Below are 16,064 nucleotides of genomic sequence, written 5' to 3' on the forward strand. Positions count from 1 at the left end.
AAAGTGAGCGTCTTCTCTATCTCACATCTGTCTATATCTCTACCAGAACCTTTGACACATAAGTCAATATTGTTTGGCAAAGTTGGGCTTCAATGAGTAGAAATGGTAATAAAATTCAAAGTTGTTTTGATCATGGTGTTCCAAAACATTTCTTGCCAGGGCCCCCATAATACTTAAGATGACACTGCATGTTGCCCCTCCCCAGTCTCAAAAATAGTAACATGCATTGGCAAACCGAATAGGTCTTGGCGATGCGAGAGATATCGGCTTTATCAATGTCTTTGCATTTTTTAGCCACAATTAAATAGGGAAGCCGTGATTTACACTTGCTCTAGTCTGCCCCTTTATTTTTTTTCTATTTTTTGTTTTGTACAAAACGCATTAAGGCAGCTGTAAAGACACAAGTAACCATCACCAAAATGAATAAATAAATAAATAACTAGGCACGTTGTTAAGATAGTGCTGAGAGATAGATGGATGGATGGAGTGACTGCCTGCTGTGTGGATGTGTTGGTGGGTGCATATATTAGTGGAACAGCAGACAGGTACACAGGCGTAGTTTTTAAGTAATAAAACTGCAAATACATCAAAGTATTTAATCATTTAGGTAAGTGGTAAAGTATGTTTAACGAAGACAAGTGTGTACATAGAGTCAAATCAAATCAAATAAAACTTTATTCGGATAAGGGAACTTATCCATAAAAGTACAAACGAATCAAAGCAATTGTACAGAATAAAAAGCCTTTTTTTTTTTTTTTTTAAAGACAACAAATTCCTAAGATTAGTGCAGATAAAACAAAGTATAATAGGGACTAAAATAATACATTAAAAAAGAAATCTATCCTTGGAACACAAAAAAGAAAGGATACTAAGCACGATATGATTTCTGAAACTTAATACACAGTAGTGTAAACAATACTTTAAATATAGAATTAATCATAATCTTTTCGGAATTTAATGCATGATTTTAAAAAACAGAGTATAGGGACAATTGAAAATTCTGTGTCCAAACATTGTAAGGCTTGGAGCGCCAGACGGCATTGGCGCAATCCCATGTATTTTACTAATGGTAAAATCCAATTTCTCCGTGGGTGGACATAGAGACTACAGAAGAACATTACATGGAGAAGCGTTTGCTCTGACTGCCCATCACAAGGACAGGTGGAGAGATTTGCGGACCAATCGTTGGTCTTGGGGAAAGTCAATAAACGGTGGAAAATACTGAAACGAAACCGGGTCAGCAAGAATTTGTCGTAATATGTGATGGATGTTAGCAGTAAATAAGGCTGAATCCCCCAAGAGCTTTGTACTGCTAAGAGATGAACATTTGTCGGCTTAGAAATCTCTCTTGCCATTCGGAGCTCACGCAGGTGGGATAAACATACGTTTTTCAGAGTGGCTCGTGATATACCCACGATGGTTTCGGGATTGGTAAAATGGGACTCTAAATTTAGATCAGTGAAAAATTTTGAAACATAATCCAACCATGTTATGCTCTTCCATCTTTCTAGGGCAAGGCAGTCGATAATCAAAGAGCGAGTAAGCTTACATTCATCTGTATGCCATATACGCTGCCACAGTAGGATCGGTTGGATGGCAATGATGTCAGATATATAGTCCATACCTAGTTTCACGTGGCAGCCATAGATCGGGGAGCTTTTGGGGACCGCTAATAGATACCTTAGAAAACAGTTTTCCACCTTTTGAATACATGCGGTGGCAGTAAAACCGCATATTCCTGCTCCATATAGAGCTACTGAAGAGCATTTAGCGTAATAAATCTGGAGCAGTTCGCGTGCCAGATGCTGGCCTAGATTCCGGGCAAACGTTGACAGGGCCGTTGTTGTTCTAAGGAATGACAGTTTCCTGCTTTGGATAGCTGGTCGCCAGTTTTGCTTATTATCTATCAGAATTCACAGATAGGGGTATGTTTTTGTGCAGTCTAACTTGGTGTTGTTTATATATATATATACCCTTTGTGTGACTAGTGGCTTTCCCAACATGCATGATGAAGGTTTTTTAATTATTAACCTTTAGATCTAGGCTTTCCATGAATTGGCAATATCTGTTGACCAGCAATTGTAGTTGGCAGGGAGTCCGCGCCATTATGACCGCGTCGTCTGCATAAAGCAGAGCTGGAATAGGACGACGGCCAATCATGGGGAGATCCTGACTACCCTCTAGCATTGCCACCTCCAGACCGTTAGTGTACAGGTTAAAAAGGAAGGGAGTCAGCACGCAGCCCTGTCTGACTCCCTTCACCACGTCAAAAGACCTGGTTAACTCCCCCCCCATGCCATAGCGGACTTTGGCTGATGCCCCTGAGTAGAGGTCTTGCATGAAGCGGATTAAAGGGGGGTCTACGCCTATTTTAATGAGGATATTCCACAACTTGCAATGAGACACACAGTCGAACGCTGCCGACAGGTCGACGTATGCCAGATGGAGTTTACCCCTCTTCGCCCCCACATATTTACCCGCTAGTAGGGACAAATTTAGTGCTTGTTCTACCGTCCCCATACCCTCACGAAATCCGTACTGTAGGTCTGACAGTATTTGATTTTCGGCTGCCCAGCTACGAAGTTTATGGAGGACTAGCCGCCCTGCGACCTTACCCGTTGCGTCTAATAAAGAAATGGGTCGATAACAAGCTGGGTCATTTCGATCCCCTTTCTTGAAAATTGGGAGGAGGATTGAAGATTTCCATGAGGTGATTGGGCCTGTTTCGTTAACTGCATCAAAGACCCTAGTGAGGATAGGGGACCACAAATCCAAATTATGTCTAAATATGTCAAGAGGAACCCCATCAGGGCCAGGGGCTTTCCCACATTTCGATGACTTTAGCGCAGTAACTATCTCCTCATGGGAGAAGCTGAGGTTCCTTCCATCTCGAGGTACAGCAGGTACCTGTGTGGGTGCAGCTGTTCCCCCAAAAATAGCTGAAAAGTTAGTGACCCAAGCGCACTCATCCACTGCCACCTCGATTCTCGGGTTCAAATTAGAATTTGTTAGGAAGGGAGTTTTAACTGTACGCCAAAATGTGGTTGAGTCCCTTGCAAGGCAGCTTTTGTGCAGTGTCTCCCATAAGGTTTTTTTGATCTCTAGCTTACACCACTTTAGGGACTGATTATACTCCCTTCTAAGACGAACTATTTCTGATTTGTTTCTAATGCTGCATCGGAGTGCCTTCTTCAGACACGAATAGGCTCTCCTAGTGGCAGCGTTGAACCAGCCCTTTTTTGGTTTCTTAGTTCCCTTTGATTTACTTAATAGTTCGTCATTAATTGTTTTAGTAATGGTCAGGAAACTATCTATAATTTTATCAGGGGGAGAGTCAGCATTGAGGCATGTTTCTATTTGTGGTAGAGTGCGGCTAAGAACTCTACCAGTGAGCGCAACAGGATCCACGGTTCCCACTTTATGGTGAAACCATTTAATTTGCCCTTACTCAGTGCATCTTGGGTTAGTAGGGAGGGTGAGTTAGCCAGTTTACAGGAGTCAGGCACTATAATAGTCATAGAGTTTTGGAAATGATCACTGTTTGGGTTAGTGCCCGTCAGAAAACAACCAATTTGGTCTTTCAAGACTTGAGAAACTAGGATAAAGTCAATCAAGGAGGAATGGCCTCTTCCACTAAACGTTGGAGAAAATGCTACTGGGGGAACAACAAGCTCATTTGCAAACCCGAGTTCTAAAGTCACTAGGATTTCCATTAAGCGGAGGCCTAAACTGGAATGCGGGAAATGAGTTAAATTTAGACCCCCCTCATCCACCCAACCACATTTTTTGGAGCCACTGTCCTTACAGAGACTAACATTAAAGTCCCCTCCCCAGATAAGATTAAATTGTTTATTCCTTATTTTTTTCCGTTCTACCAGTAGGAGACTGAGAATTTCCTCCAGGACAGGGAGTATGTCTTCGGTCCGTAGGTTGTTATAAAAATTGACTACATAGTAAACCGCTTTTATATTTAGTGTTAGTTTCAATATTTGGAAGTTTGGCGCACTCACTACAACCTGTATGCTACTGATAGAAAGATCGTTAGCGATATAAGTTGCTAAACCACCTTTTCATCTACCAGAAGTAGAGGGTTGGGCAGGACAAATAAAAGTTTTATACCCTTGAAGATGGAATTGGGTAGTGGACCAGGTTTCCTGAAAACACAGGATGTTGTGTTTGCGGATTTCAGAGAGCCAAGAGGGTGAATCTACCTTAAGTCTAAGGCCTGCCACATTCCAAAATATCATGGAGAAATGCGTGGAATTCTGCTTTACGGCCTCACCAGTGCTAGCGAAACCCGCTGCTTCGACGGCTAGAACAATACCTGGGGATTTGTCCATCGTCTCACGCTGCAGGGGCACTAGAGAAGCCTCTATAGTAGGCATGAGGAGTAGGTTAGGACTGACATTATCATTTGGTGGTGATTTATGGCAGGCCAGTGCCCTAGAAGCGAACATGGATTTTACGGGGACCAACTTTGCGCTTAAAGACTTGTTTTTAATAGGCCCCTCAGATGGGCGGGCGATGATTAGATCAGATGGTGCCAGTCATTCATTTTCGTCGAGACCGGACAAGCAGTCAAATGAATTGTACGTAGGAATGGTCCAGCCACCGTACGAGCTGTGTTGATGGAGCCAGCCTAAAGGCGGTACATGCGACCAGCTAGGACGTTGGGGGTGGATAGAGAAGGGGGAGTTTACCAGACCGGGTCTTGATACAGGGAAATGCGGTTGAAGATTTGAGATTAAGGAAGAGTTGGGTCTATGCGCGGATAAATGGGGATTAGGAGCAGACAGCAGAGACCTAGGGTAGAAGTAACTCAAGTTTCGTGAAGAAATACTTCCCTCGCCATTCCCTGGAAACCAATCACTAATGTGAGTGATAACTCGATAGTCCATAAAATTAATTACCACCACATCCCCAGCTATATCTTTAGGTCGGGGACCCACCCACTTACAACGTCTGACTGATATAATGTCGCCATTAAGATGTGGTGGGAGGGGTCTATTGATACACAACCAGTGGATGACCTTGTTTCTAAGGCTAGCTTGAGATTCTATGGTTCCTTATGTCAGAACTGGGACCCCTGTCAAGATGATAACATAATTTAATGCCTCTGGGGGTAAGTCTATGGGATGTTGACTACTAAATTTTGGCGCCTGACAGGTAGGAGGCTTTGGGAGGATGGTACTTGCTTTAGGGTTCTTAGGAGGCATTGAGTTGGTTTTAGCACTAAGTTTATGTTGAGTTGGCTTGGCACTAGATGATGGGAGCGGAGAAAACCCAGTAATAAGCGCAGAGCCCACCCCAAGGGACGTGGTTGATTTCTGGATAGGGGACTTTACTGGGGGGGGGGGAATTTGAGGTGCCGCAGGTTGCTTTGAGATCGTCTCATTTGACTCGGAGATCTCCAGCAATCTAGTCATCTGAGCCCCCAATCTCTTTACTCCCTCTAGGAGTGGTAGCAAAAGGGTTTTAAGGAGATGCTCCAAGGTCTCCGTAAAACCTGCTGGAAGTAATGATTCTGTCAATAGATTAACTACCTGCACGGACGTTTCATTGGCCGCTACGGCCGTTTGAGATATGGGTATGATTGGGCTTTGTCCTGATTTGGTAGCCCCTCCCTTCTTCCTTCCTTTTTTTGGGGGGGGAGCCCTTTGAGGTTCTCTTTGCCTTTTGGTGCCTTGGCTTTCTATGTGTGCCGTGACTGGTAACCGAGATGGAGCGGATGGAGCTGATGCTACTAACGGTTGAGAGACCAATCCAGGAGCTTGAACCCTCTGGGTGGAGTCAGTATTAGTACACTCAATATGAGGCGAGAGAGGTCCATCTTGTAGACTTAGTGGTATACCAATATTGCCATCTAGTTCACGATCCACACTTACCAAATGTGAGCTGGGATCCAGGGAAATTGTATGTACTTTTGATGCTAGGGGAGTGGACTTACACTTGAGGAGTTCGATAGATAACCGTCGTTCAGCACGATGCTCAGCCAGAGACAGTTCTCTATCAATCTCAGCAGTTGTCCTAGTAAAAAAGTTATCTAGGGGTCCAGTTATAGCCCCGCCTGATGTAGAGGGTTTAGCTTTCGGTGTGCATGTAGACATGGTGCAGATATGTGATATAGTGCCCAACCTTTGCTAATGTGAATGTTATATGCACTTAAGGGAGGACGTTTGTAAGTACAGTCGGGCAACAAGTACTCGACAGAGTTAGTAATGGATGTAAGATACGAATCGAAAAGTCAAAGAGAGTGTCTTACTGTGTCAAAATGTCCAAGGAAGTCCTGGATGGAGATCAACAGAGGGTGAGCCCGGCCCGGCCTCCGCGGGCCCGCCCTTTGCCCCGGCTGGTCCCGCAACGCGTCCCGCGACGCGGAACTAGTACGTCCGTTATAAGCGCCTCCAGGTGCGGAAAATGCAAGAGGCGGCTTCCTGCCACAAAGCAGGCTGGAGGTCGTAGTCTCCCCCGCTCGGCGGTCGCTCCGAGACAGGTGCGGCGGGGGGGGACTGATGGCAAACACCGGTAATAGCAATAGTGGCAAAGCTGTCCAGGCCAGGTTGCACAGGGGGCCCCAAATGAAGTTCACGCTGCTGTGAGGGTCCGTTCAAATGCACAAAAGTGCCCGCTCCTCCCAACTAGTGCGTCCGTATAAGCGCCTCCAGGCGCGAAAATGCAAGGGGCGGCTTCCTGCCGCAAAGCAGGCTGGAGGTCGTAGTCTCCCCCGCTCGGCGGTCGCTCCGAGACAGGTGCGGCGGCGGGGGGAGACTGATGGCAAACACCGGTAATAGCAATAGCGGCAAAGCTGTCCAGGCCAGGTTGCACAGGGGGCCCCAAATGAAGTTCACGCTGCTGTGAGGGTCCGTTCAAACGCAGAAAAGTGTACATAGAGTCAACAGAACAGCGCTGATAAATGGGTATAAAAATCATCGCCATAGGGCAAACTTTCTCCTACTTTTATGTGCTATCTCTTTCCAGATCTCCACCTGTGGTTAGATTCCCTAGCATCTGTGGACGATCAGTGTACAAGGGCTTAGGGAATTCTATGCCCAAGGAGTATGCAAATAAATAAGTGCAGAACTTTTTTTTTTTAATTTTATTTATTTTTTTATAAATTATCTTTATTAAATTTTCATGACCATCAAAAACATTTTCTGCCTCGCAGGGCAGTGCATTCAAAAGATATAAACAAAAAATAAAGCCAAATATCTATTGTAACTTCAGTGATCGGTAATTTGCTAGCAAACATTGTCTAGGTCTCCACACAGTCTTGTAAATGTACACTTAAGATAGCACGTCAGTACAACAGGATAAGGGTTCAACCAGGTGTTGTGCTGTCCATTTTGGCTCTTGTTCACAAATATTGCCTCAATGCTTCCCAGATGTCTTTGGGTCTTTACGATGATGGTCAGGGCCAGATTAGAATCTCAAACCAGCCCTGGCAATTACGTCCAACTACTGAAAAACTGGCCCCAACAACAAAAACAGCCCCCACCAGTACAAAGCCGGCCCCACCCTTCCGGCCCACCGGGGAAATGCCCGGTGCCCACTACGGCCAGTACTGTCCGGCCCTGCCTGCCAGCATCAATCTTGTATCAACTAAGCCTACATTCATTGCAGAGGATAGTGAGAACATTCGAAAGCCCTTGGCTGAACATATTTGCGTCCTTGTACAATGTGCTTCAACCTCAATTTTTTTAATAAAACTGACATCAGAATGTTTGGGCGGTGGATGCAATGTCATTCCCATGGCCATCAGGGACCCTAATTGCCTTTTCTCCAAAACCTCTCTTGCAAAACGTCTTACAAACGATTTGGAGCAAGTAGGCGAAAGTAATTTTGGTTGTCCCATATTGGCCATATTGCCATGATTTCCAATAAGTTGGGCAGCGGGCATTGTCTTCAGCTCCTGTTACAGCCTTCAACCCAATATAACCAAAGAGGAGAAGAAGAGGAATTTTCTTTAATGTGGTCTACTAGACATCCTTCCTGGAGAACAATTCACAAATACGCGTAGTGTGCTGTTCCGCATACCACTATAATCCAAATTGAAATGGTGGAGTCAGGATCACCAACTGGTTATGGATGTACCATTTTTGGGATACTATAGCCCTCACCCACCACGATGGCATGCGTCATTATTGGGCTTTTGCTCCTCGCTAGCTAAGCACTGCAATACCCAGCAAATCCTAAAGGCAGGGCTCTTTAACTGAGATCTTTTTTCTCAATTCTGACCTGGTATTTGCCACAGCCCGGGATGATTACCTTCGATGTGGGTTGCAGGGGGAGTGGTAGATTCGGTGGTGGTGTGGTTAAAATTGGCTATGGACAAACTCTATTTCATAAGATTTATTCCTGGTAAATGTCTGTGCGAAATTAAAAACAGTGGGTGAAATGAATGGGCATAGTAATGAGCCTGTGGTTACACCATGTGATCAACATGTTTCATGCCCTAGTCTTCCAGTGGGTCAGAGGCATTTCTTCAGGGCCAGAGTAAAGTAAACCTTAATCTACTAGGTTCTGTTTTAGAACCAATCTTCTATGTAAAGAACCACTAAATTGTGCCTTAGTTAGCAAAACGTATGTGATAAACAAAAAATAAATGTTACAGCTTAAAAGATACCCATGGTGCCACATTATCTGTTAAAAAAGAGGATAAATACAACATTTAAAAGTATTTTTTAGCATAGGAAGAACTATCTTAAGGTTTCGTAGCTGTGAACTGCATTTGCCTATGTGACACAAGATGTACTGGCATGCGGCACACGTGATCACAGAAAAATGTGGTGAGTGGACAGGAGCAATGGCTCTCATTCAGCATCCGAATTTAATACATTCTTACATTGCAAGACACATACCAATTTAGTCATTATGTAGGGCTCCTTAGGGTAACTTGGAGCTGCTAACCCTCAAACCAACTAGATGTTGAATGGTCCCCACTTTGCATTGACTACTCCGTGAGGATCCAATCAATTACGACTAAAGAAATACAAATGCTACATGGGGAAGAAACATTGTCATTTTGAAATCCAGAATCTAATGCTGGTTAGACCTAGAAACAATATTCTCTAGGAGGACTAAAATTTAGAAGCCTTATTGCATTTAAAATCACTCCTTATCGATTTTAGTCATGCGAAGGAATTTAAATATGGACCTTCGTTTGGCCTGTGCATGTGTAGAAGAGATTCTACACTACAAGAGCTCTTATAAATATAATTATAAATATGAGTTGTTAAGTGCATCTAAGTCAGGGGTACCCTGCGGAAGTGCTTTTGGTTAAGGAGTGATTTTAATTGCAACAAGGCTTTTGATTAAATATCGGAATTGATCCACAGAGATAGTTATTCCTTGTGTGATCTGTTTTGTTTACCCATTTTTAGAGCGGGCCGCATTCCCTGAGCAGTCGCCAGGAGAGGTGAGGACTACTCCCACATAAAGCTGGGTGAGTACGATAACTTCATGAGGATGTGTGGAGAAGTGTGGCTCAATGGTTAGAGCGGCAGACCCTGATGCAGAGGTCTAGCCCAGGACCAGGGTTCAATTCCTGCCTCGGCGGGTCTTGGGCTCAATTTCCTCGGACCTGATAATTCTCGCCTCGTGCCTATTCTAATCATGGGTCCCACTCTGCAACTCTGAGCAATAGCTTGCTTAATCTCCACAACGGCCCCCACAACACTAGGATGCCTGGTTTCACCTTGGGGGTGCCCAGGAGTGGGCACTTCACAGGGAAAAGCCAGGAAGGGTTCCACAGCGGTATTCGTACAAGCGCCAAGATACCCCAGCTGGGGTCGATTCGTGCATACAAGTACACTACATTTACATTTACATGATGGTCGCAAAAGTCATATATGAGTGGCTATCTGGACAATATTGCCATTGTATGAAAAGAGAGAGATGTTGAGTAACGGTGTTCCTGGATGTTCTTGGTCAAGAAAGATGGGTTAAGATTTAACCCTTTACACATTTTTATATGTTTTCATATCATTTTGTAGGATTGAATCCAAGGTTCCTGTACGGTTTGCTTACCTGAAGGGAGCTACAGGATATGGTAGGCTGTATCGCACCAACTATTTGATTTGTTAATATTACATTTTAACATTTTTGCAGTAGCGTTGTTTGTATTGGTCCTGACGAAAGCCTGGTGGCTGAAACATGTTGACCTGCTATTTCACCGCACATGACACTTATCCTTTCAAACTGTTAGCGCTCTGTTTTTAGACTTGACACTAGGATAGTGTTTATTAAAGTTTTCTGGAATTATCCTAGTAGCCAATTTTAACATTTGCACTTTACGATTTACACTTTTTTGCACTGCAAACCTTCAGCGCCACTTATCAAGACTGGCGAGTGGCTGTACCGATCACTGGGGTACGAAACAAGCTTAGACACCACTTTTGGTTGGTCGCACGAGTGGTGCAACCAACCACCAATCCCAGATGACGAAGAGTAGCCATGGATGTGGGCTGATGGGATTCTTTTCTACCTAATGCATGCTGTCTTTTCTGTTTGGCCTAGACGTTTAGGTGTCTCTGTTATATTATATCTCATGGTTTGTAGACCAGTAGGTTTTTGTGTTGTTTTTCAGTGTTAGATTGGGGATTGAACACTACCTGGTCTTTAAAGATTTCCCTAGGACCCTCTGTTAAAGTTTTTGTGTATGTAAATTCACTGAGCATACATACACCTTCTATCAATGTTGCCCACAGTAGGGAACAAGTAGAGCGTCAAGCCCCAGGGTTGCTACAAGGAGGGGCAGAGAGTGCTAGTAAGTATCTCCACCTCCCACCTGAAGCTACACCATATACTATTACATTATCGAATGTGCCAGTGCTCCCTTCAGGTAGTGATGAACATTGGACATCACTTAAGAATAAGGCCCTTCATTTGTCGAATTCCAGAACTGGGTTTGGTAATGCTCTATTTAGTGATTTCAAAGTGATACGTAGAATTCCGTGGGTTGGGAAATCCCCGAAAGCACTTAGTGGAGACTATGTGGTCCTGAGCTTTCGGTCTCCGTGCCTAGTCCAAACTATCATAGATCGGGCTGGGTCCGGGCATCTAAGCAGGGACAACATTAATATTTTTCCATTAGGTTTCTTCTATCGTACCCTTCCAGCTCACGTAAGAGGAAGGGATGGCCCAAGGGACGTAGCCCTTATCCCAGGCTCCGATGATTATGCGGTTCCCACATATAACATATTTGAGCTATTTTCTAACTTGGAGGATATTGATTGACTAGGTCTCCGCACTGACAATATTAAGTCTTTTTCTCCAATGGTCGAGTCGGGTGAGGGTGGTGGGGTATCAGGTTCTAACAACCCAGGAGGTCTTTCACCACCTACATCGAACTGTCAGAATTGTGCCAATGCTATGGGTGTAAACAGGGGGGTAAGGCAGGAGAGTGTAGCTCATTTCCTGTTGGTATCCATTTGAATGTAGGGGTAACTGGCCTAGAGGATGCTAGTAGCCCATGCCATCCGCCAGGCTGTAGCTATAATCCCGGTGCTGCTATAGGACTTAAATTAGCCTCATGGAACATAGCTGGGCTTCTACAAAAAACTGCTTCAGTAGATTGGTTTATCTTTATCGAGGGCCATGATATACTGATCTTCCAAGAAACCTGGGCTATGAACCATGTATATCGCCGAGGGCAATTTAAATTTTTCAAAGGTTGCGGAAGGTGGGCAGCGTGGTAGACCTAGGGGGGGCCTTAAAACTTGGATTAGACAATCTAATCATTATAAGGTGGAGGAGCTCTACATCAATTGCAGGGACATCCTTATAATTAGGGTACAGCAGGTAAATGTACCAGACCTGCTGCCTAAAATGTCTACGCAAGGGGTATGCAATGCGGGAAAGCCTCTCCCACTGTTGATTTTTTAGACACATTTTTAACTGAACATGGAGGTGATAAAAATTTGATAATAGCCGGTGAATTTAACTGTACGTTTGAACCACTGGACCTTTATGATGTAAACCTTAGTGGAGAGGAGGATGCTCAGTGGTCCATTCCATCGTTGGATCTTCCTCCAATTAAAAAATGGTCAAATGCAGCTCTGCAATTAATCGGGGGTGTTCCCAGGACACCCCCGCGCCGCACAGCCAGCAGCTGTGTGTGTGCCCCTCGCTGCTGCTCGCAGCCTCGTTGTGCCGTCTGCCTAGCTGCTTGCCTCGCTGTTCGTTGCCCCCGCAGTTCCGCCGTATTTTTGTAGTATTTCTGTTGCATTGTTGTATTTCTTTGCCTTTCTGTTAATCTTTGCCGTTTTCCCCCCTGTGCCTTTCCCGCCCGCTCCCCGCTTCCCGCCGCCGTTCACGCGGCCACGCCCCCTTTTGTTCTGTGCCCTCCCCGCTCCCGCCTCCCAGCTGCTCCTCCCTCCCACTTGTCCTTAAATGGCGACCGCGCGGCGCAGGTGAGTGTGACCTGTTCCCAGGACACCCCCGCGCCGCACGGCCACCAGCTGTGTGTGTGCCCCTTGCCCCTCGCTGCTGCTCGCAGCCTCGTTGTGCCGTCTGCCTAGCTGCCTGCCTCGCTGTTTGTTGCCCCCGCAGTTCCGCCGTATTTTTGTAGTATTTCTGTTGCATTGTTGTATTTCTTTGCCTTTCTGTTAATCTTTGCCGTTTTCCCCCTTGTGCCTTCCCCGCCCCGCTCCCCGCTTCCCGCCGCCGTTCACGCGGCCATGCCCCCTTTTGTTCTGTGCCCTCCCCGCTCCCGCCTCCCAGCTGCTCCTTCCTCCCACTTGTCCTTAAATGGCGGCCGCGCGGCGCAGGTGAGTGTGACCTGTTCCCAGGACACCCACGCGCCGCACGGCCACCAGCTGTGTGTGTGCCCCTCGCCCCTCGCTGCTGCTCGCAGCCTCGTTGTGCCGTCTGCCTAGCTGCCTGCCTCCCTGTTCGTTGCCCCCGCAGTTCCGCCGTATTTTTGTAGTATTTCTGTTGCATTGTTGTATTTCTTTGCCTTTCTGTTAATCTCTGCCGTTTTCCCCCCTGTGCCTTCCCCGCCCCGCTCCCCGGCGCCGTTAATGCGGCCACGCCCCCTTTTGTTCTGTGCCCTCCCCGCTCCCGCCTCCCAGCTGCTCCTCCCTCCCACTTAGCCTTAAATGGCGACCGCGCGGACGCGCAGCGGGCGCGCCGATTGTGCGCCGAAGGCGCGCCAAAGGCAAGCCCGTCTGCGCCCATCGGTGCCTGGACCGTGTCCAGTGCCAGGACCCCTGGCCCCCACCGATGCAAGACGACCCGACGGACCTACAACGCCGCTGCCCTCAATGCAATCAATGCCGGCCGGGACCCCACCTGCTGCCGGGCCGCCCCGAAACGCATTCACGGGCCCTTCACCTGCAGAACCTGCAAGTTCACCTGCCTCCGAACCTGCACCGCGCCCGCCAAGCCGAACACCAGCAGCAACCTCAAGTGCATCCTGCTCAACACCCGCTCCGTCCACAGACACACCGTGGAACTCTGGAACCTCCTCGACACAACATCACCAGACGTCGCCTTCTTCACGGAAACCTGGATGAACGCCTCCTCAGCCCCCGACATCGCCATCGCAATCCCGAATGGATACAAGATCATCAGGAAGAACCGCGTCAACCAGACCGGAGGAGGCATCGCCATCATCCACAAGAACACCATCCGCATCACGACCAACTCCCTCGACACCTTCGCCGCCGCCGAGCACCTCCACTTCCAGATTCACACCGACCCAAAGACGACCGTCAGAGGCACCCTTATCTACAGACCCCCGGGACCACGCACACAATTCAGCAAAGACATCGCGGACTTCATCAGCCCACACGCCCTCCCCTCCGCCGACTACATCCTCCTAGGGGACCTAAACTTTCACCTGGAGAACAACAAGGACCGCAACACCGCCGCCCTGCTGGACAACCTCGCCAACCTCGGACTCAAGCAACTGGTCAACACCCCCACCCACTACGCCGGCCACACGCTTGATCCCGTCTTCTCATCCAGCAAGCACATCACCTTCAGCCACTCCACCGGACTCCACTGGACCAACCACAGCTGCGTCCACTTCAGCTTCAGAAAAACCACAACCCACCACCACCCGCAACAGGCTCCTCGCAGGAGCTGGAGCAAGATCACCGCCGACCAGCTCACCATCTCCCTCAGCCAGAACCCACCTGCCAGCACAACGGACCCCAACGAAGCAGCCCGCAACTTCACGCAGTGGCTGACTGCCTGCGCCGACGACCTCGCACCACTGAAGAACCTCCCAGCAGACCCAGAAGCAAGAAGGCCCCCTGGTTCACCGACGAACTCAAGGACTCCAAGAAGACCTGCCGCACCCTCGAGAAAGCCTGGCTCCTCGACCAGACCACAGACAACATGACCGCCCTCAAACACGCCACCCGCAAGCACCACCAGCTCATCCGCACCACCAAGAAGAAATCACTAAAGGAGCGATTGGACAACAACGCCCATGACAGCAAGGAACTCTTCAGCATCGTCAAGGAGTTCTCCAACCCCAGCACTGGCAACAACGACATCACTCCCTCACAAGATCTCTGCGACTCTCTCGCCTCGTTCTTCCACCGCAAGATTGCCGACATCCACAACAGCTTCGGCGCACCGCCCACGCACCCAACCGTCGAACCAACGCACCTCACCGCCACCCTCTGCACCTGGACCACGGTAACCACCGAAGACACAGCCCGCACGATGAACACCATCCACTCCGGATCCCCAACCGACCCCTGCCCCCACCACGTCTTCAACAAGGCCGACTCCACCATCGCACCCCAACTCCGGGACGTCATCAACACCTCCTTCAACACCGCCACCTTCCCGGAGACCTGGAAGCACGCCGAGCTCAGCGCCCTACTGAAGAAACCAACAGCGGACCCCACCGACCTCAAAAACGTCCGCCCCATCTCGCTCCTCCCTTTTCCTGCCAAAGTCATTGAGAAGATCGTCAACAGACAGCTTGCCGCCTTCCTCGAGACGAACGGATCCCTCGACCCCTCACAGTCCGGTTTCAGAGCCAACCACAGCACCGAGACCGCCCTCATCGCAGCCACCGACGACATCTGAGCCCTGCTCGACAACAGGGAAACAGCGGCACTCATCCTCCTGGACCTCTCTGCAGCGTTCGACACTGTCTGCCACCGCACCCTAGTCCAACGCCTCAGCAACACCGGCATCCAAAAGAAGGCACTGGGGTGGATCATCTCGTTCCTCGCCGGAAGAACACAGAGAGTCCGCCTCCCCCCGTTTCGATCCGAGGCCACCGAAGTCATCCGCGGCGTCCCGCAAGGATCTTCACTCAGCCCCACCCTCTTCAACGTCTACATGAGACCCCTTGCTGCCATCGCACGCCAACACAACCTCAACATCATCTCCTACGCCGACGACACCCAGCTGATCCTCTCCCTCACCAGAGACCCAGACTCCGCCAGAACCAGCCTACACGAAGGGATGAAAGACGTCGCCGAGTGGATGAAGAACAGCCGCCTGAAACTGAACTCAGACAAGACGGAAGTCCTCATCCTGGGACCATCACCCTCCACCTGGGATGACTCCTGGTGGCCCCCAGCCCTGGGCACCGCTCCCAAGCCAACAGACCACGCACGCAACCTAGGCTTCATCCTAGACTCCTCCCTCTCGATGACCAGACAAGTCAACGCCGTCTCCTCTTCATGCTTCCACACCCCTCGCATGCTTCGCAAGATCTTCCGATGGATCCCGACCGAAACCAGGAAGATGGTCACCCAGGCCCTCGTCACCAGCCGACTGGACTACGGAAACACCCTCGTTGCCAGAACCACAGCCAAGCTACAGAAAAGACTCCAACGCATCCAGAACGCCTCCGCCCGACTCATCCTGGACATCCCCCGATGCAGCCACATCTCCGGCCACCTGAGGGACCTGCACTGGCTCCCCGTCAACAAGAGGATCACGTTCAGGCTCCTCACCCACGCACACAAGTCTCTCCACGACCTAGGCCCCAAGTACCTCAACGACCGCCTGACCTTCTACACGCCCACCCGCCAGCTACGGTCCACCAGCCTCGCCCTCGCTGCCGTACCACGCATCCGAAAAGCCACCGT

Source organism: Lissotriton helveticus, chromosome 1_2, assembly GCF_964261635.1.
Source record: "Lissotriton helveticus chromosome 1_2, aLisHel1.1, whole genome shotgun sequence".
In the NCBI taxonomy this organism is placed as follows: domain Eukaryota; kingdom Metazoa; phylum Chordata; class Amphibia; order Caudata; family Salamandridae; genus Lissotriton; species Lissotriton helveticus.